This window comes from Rousettus aegyptiacus, unplaced genomic scaffold (genome assembly GCF_014176215.1).
Source record: "Rousettus aegyptiacus isolate mRouAeg1 unplaced genomic scaffold, mRouAeg1.p scaffold_m13_p_6, whole genome shotgun sequence".
Lineage (NCBI taxonomy): Eukaryota > Metazoa > Chordata > Mammalia > Chiroptera > Pteropodidae > Rousettus > Rousettus aegyptiacus.
The window spans coordinates 109,400,162-109,404,915 of NW_023416309.1; the positions used below are offsets into that span (position 1 = coordinate 109,400,162).

Here is a 4,754-nt window from a genome sequence, read left to right on the forward strand (position 1 = left end):
ATGAAACGTCCAGAACAGGCAAATTCCTAGAGACAGAAAGTAGGCCGGTGACCACCAAGGACTGAGGGAGGCAAAGAGCTAAAGGAAGAGGGGACAGGAAAGGCATCTTACGTATGTCACTCTCTGGTTGTATTCCGGCATTCCAGCTGAACCTTGAGAACTAAGGCACATTTGGACATCACTGTGTTTCAATGTTAACAAAAGTGGCAATGAAATAAAACCCATATTATTGGAAACATCTAAAACTGTTGGAATATAATATTTAACAGCACATCGTGAGATCTAGACACTTCCGACACAAGCCAGGAACCAAGAAGCGACAAGCCGCTCTCCGTTCTCGGCCATCTGAGTCCCTCCCTGGAGGGGTACTTCCATACACGCACTTGATTTCACATTAATCACGTATTGCATTTCTAGTTCACTATGTGTCTTTTGGCCAGGCTTTCAAACCTCATCTATAAAAGGAAAGGATGAAGCAATGTATCTTCCTGTTCTGAAAGCTATGACTTAGGCAATCCAGAGCCTATGAAACCTGACAGACTCTCTCTTTGTCCTTGAAGAATTTATATTTCCTCTAATGGCCAAAAATTGGAAGTCGGAAATAATGAATAAAACTACCATCGAATAATATTTATTTTACACCTAAATGCTAATTTAACAGGGTGCTGAACTAGGTGATAGGAATATGCAAAAAAGAAAGATGTAAATACCACCTCCTTCAACCTTTACTCGTTTAAAGAACTCTGAGTCCCTGTTTAAAATGTCAGACACGCTTGGACGAGAGGTTTTGCTCTTTCTTCCTTTGCCAATTGCAGCCATCATGCGACCGTGCCAGTAACTCATCTGAGAAGGAAGATGGCTCGGGGCTGGGAGGGCTAAAATTTAAAAAACCTGGGTCCCCAATGCCATCACTGACCCATTGAATCGACTAGCCCTGGAACCCATCCCGTCTCGGGACTTCTGGTTTCCGTGAAGCCGCACGTGTTCTCACTGTTGAAACTCATGGCTTACGCCAGGGTTTGCGTCCCTCGCATGCAAGGCACCCTGAACGAATAACCAGTAATGCTGACTGCCCCCACCCCTGACACTGGCTCTCTTGTGTGACCTTGGGGCAGTCGCTCAACTTTCCAGGACCTGTTCACTCCATCCCAGACCCGAGGAGCATAGCCCCCTGCCCCTCCTTATTTTGCAAGGCATCTTTGAAATCCAGCGAAATACAAAAGGCCTCCCAGAACCTGAGGCAGCGTTGGCATTCCTGCACCCCAGAGGTTTCCCTCTGGGATCTTAAGCTCTAGGGGGCTTTGCAAAGTCTTTTTACAGTGTATGGTTCCAGCTTCACGTCGACACTGTGAGGCGACAAGTCCTGTTATTCCTATTTTTATAGATAAGGAAACAAGGTCAGGCATGTCGAGTAATTTGCCCAAGGTCACATAAGCCAGGGCTTGAACCCATGTCATCTCATTTATGGTTCATTATCACATAGCCTCAATCACCACCTCATCAAATAACTAAGGCCATCCATCGGCAATCGGGAAACAGCAAGTTGTTCCTACATTGACACTGCACTTACCCAATTTATTTATTTGCTTAACTGATAGCTTCTGTCTATGAAATTGTGAATTTGCCACATGGTGTTTGTGGAGCCCAGTGCAGTCTCTTAATGACGGTTGCTTTGTTGTCAAACATAATTGCCGTTTAGCAATGCCTGTGAGGAACCCATCTTTTTCAGCTCCCTCCCTTCCTTTGGGAATGGCATGTGTTCCTACCACACAAGAAAGCAGATCTGCAGCGAGACAGAAGGAAGTTAACGTGCAAAGGAGTCGCTCGCCACGCGGTCTAAAGATGGATTCCGTTCTTTCCATCGTGCCCGTTGCTGTTTCATTCTTTCATTCGGGTTGACCTTCTGCCCTCGGATCCTTCCAATAAATCCCTCTTTGGTCAATGCTCGTCCTGTTGGGCGCCTATCGCTTGCAACTACACGTTCAACTCCCAACGGGCCGTGACAAAGAGAGCCACACCAAATTCGGTGTGCACGTGGTGTGTGTGCGTGCATTTCCTTCAAGTTTTGGAAGCAGTCTTAATACACTTGAACAGAAGGCGAATTTGCCTGCTCAGAATTCCTTTCTGCTGAGATAATGCTGGTTCCATGGGAGGTGGCTCACCGCAGCGGGCGCCTTTTGAGCGGGTAAAGAGTCAGCACCACGGGAAAAAAGGTAGAGGCTGAAAGGTGTGGCTCAGACTGGAACAACACTTCCCTTTAGATGTGAGAGGAAGCTTTGAAGACCCTGGGAAGTTGGTAGCAGGCATGGTCGGACAGAGAAGAATCTAGAAATGTCGAAAAGCCAAAAAAATGATCAAGAAACAACACATTAACGTTCAGGATGATGGACAAAACCTATAAAATGCGTGAAACATTTCAGCTTGCAAAGCTTCTCTCAAGCATAATGACTCTTTGTCCATTTCTCGAAAGGCCCATATAAATCGGGAATATAATCCATGAGAAAGCACTGGGCTCTGTTCCGTGTGGCCTTTGATGCTTCGCTTTTTGCATTATATGAGGTCCCAATAGGATACAGACAGCCCATCCAAATTCGGGGACTGAAGAGAGTTGAACTATTTACCACAGGGATGGGGGGTGCAGAGGTTCGGGGGGACGGGGATGGGGGGTGGCGCGGAGGTTCGGGGAGACGAGGACGAGAGCAGAACCTCGGGAGCAGCCACCATGGCGGGGCTCAACCCCCACAAAGTCAAGAGAGATGAGGGGAACGGTCGTTTCAAAGTCTGGCGCGGACTATGGGACAGCTGCCCCCTGTGCCCCGCTGGCCTCTCAAACCCAACACTGCTCATCTCGCCGCCCGGCTCTGGTCGCTGCCGGACCGCCTGGTGTGTTCCCCTTCTCTGGTTCTGCCCCCTGCGCGCCCACGCTGAACGCCTCGGGGCGCCCCGCTCCGCTCGCTCCGTTGGTGGCGGACCCCTCCACTCTCTCGCGGCGGGCCCTCTCCCCCACCCGGTCTCTTTCCTTCCGTCCCGGCGACTGGCATCCCTCCCAGCCGGTTTCCACGTTGCCAATGTCTTCCCTTTTACGTGTGTCTCCTTACACACCATCGCCCGGCTGGCCTAATAACACACACCAGGACCTTGATTCATTTGCCCCCAACTTAACCAACTCAGCTCCCCCCCACCCCCGGCCCCGATCCCCAAATCCGCCCCATGCTTGTCTGCCTCCATGTCTAAGGCTTTACCTTTGCTCGGAGGAGGGGCCACCCTTCATTTTCACTTCCTGGAACCTCCCTTCCTTCCTGCTCCTAAAAGATTTGGATCTTCCCCTGCTCCACTCCCCCTAAACAGTTTGCTTGTACCTCTCTGATGGCACATGCCCCGTTCGACCTTACATAACCATACTCCAGGCACACAGGTTCTTCCCTATTTTCCTCCCATATTGTAAACTTAAATCATGCCCTGTTTATTTTCTGTAGTTGCCCCGAGTCCCTAGCCAAGCAGCTGGCTTGTTGTAGGTGTCTAACACCTGTGCACGGAACAAACAAATACGACTATCGCTTCTGAGATTTTCCAAAGGCCAAATGCGCAGTATGTTTCTTGGTCTGTCTCTCTTGTTCACATAACGACACAGATCAAGTGTGGTCCTACGGATCCCCACGTTGATTGCGGAGCACGTGACTAATCCCATAACATACTCGGACTAATTTAGGAAAGGACTGTTCGAACAGCCTGAGAGCATATCCAGGCACTCAAGGTTGAGAATGGATAGCCAGAGATGTATTGCATCATTCAGCGAACCAGAAGACAGGAGGCATTGTGTCCCTCTGCACAGCGAGAGAGACCCGGCGCACCTCAAACATCCCCACGTGAAAAAAAAAAAAATCAGCTCCCGGGCTCCATGTCATCTGCAACTCACCGAAAAAATGACCCACGAGCCTGTCCCCAGGTTCATGGAGTGAGTGAGAAGTCTGGAAGTCTTAGGTCCCTGATAACGAGTGTAGGAGGGGGCGGCAGGGAGGGGGAGAGCAGAGAGGAACCATCAGAAGTGCAGTGATTTAGTGTCTGTCTCTTTCTTCCTCCCTCCGTCCCCCTCCCCCCCCCCCCCCCCCCCCCCCCCCCCACCCTGCCTCCTGCACAAGGAACTACTGAGAAGGCGCAGAACAAACGCTCCCTTATGCAGCTCCCTCGGCGTCTCTGGGTTTGTCTGAGACAGCTGCCCTGTGGCACGCTATGGTTACTCATTACCCGGGTTCCCAGGCAGGAAAGGGAGCAAACCTAATAGACCCGAACTAACCCTCAGCTCAAATACTCCAGCCGTAAATAAATAAATAAGTCAGGTGTACGGGGGACTTGGAGTGGGGGAAGGGGTGGCAGTGCAAATGGACTGATGAGAAAAAAACAAAACAAAACAAAACAACACAAGAGTTTCTGTAAGGGGAGGAGCGGGGAGGATGGAGGAAGAAAAATTCCCTGTGGAGAAAGGAGAGAGGGGAGTTTGTGCTACTTGCTTGTCTTTGCCTGCAGAGTGGACTTGAGCGTCAGCTGGTTATTCGAGGACCTTGCGGAGAAGGAAGACTTTGAGGAGAGAGGAAAGAAAGCCCCGTTTCTCCGGTGCCCACACCCCGACCCTCTAAAGCACGGCGTGCTTCTCAAACTTATGAATGGCCCCCACATTTGCTAGTGGTAGAGGCACTGTGAAATGGGCTGCGAGTTCTGCCTTCCTCCTGACTTTCAAAATAAACGGTTTAGTCCAG

The 4,754-nt window shown here is 50.3% G+C and overlaps 1 long non-coding RNA gene across 1 annotated transcript; it reads right to left on the reverse strand.

The window, feature by feature from the left end:
• Nucleotides 1-602: 602 nt before the first annotated feature.
• LOC118604035 lies at nucleotides 603-4,067 on the reverse strand. The gene is made up of 2 exons (XR_004951647.1): nucleotides 3,917-4,067; nucleotides 603-2,325 (listed from the first exon to the last, which is right to left on the reverse strand). It is a non-coding gene; the product is annotated as an uncharacterized LOC118604035 (long non-coding RNA).
• Nucleotides 4,068-4,754: the final 687 nt, after the last annotated feature.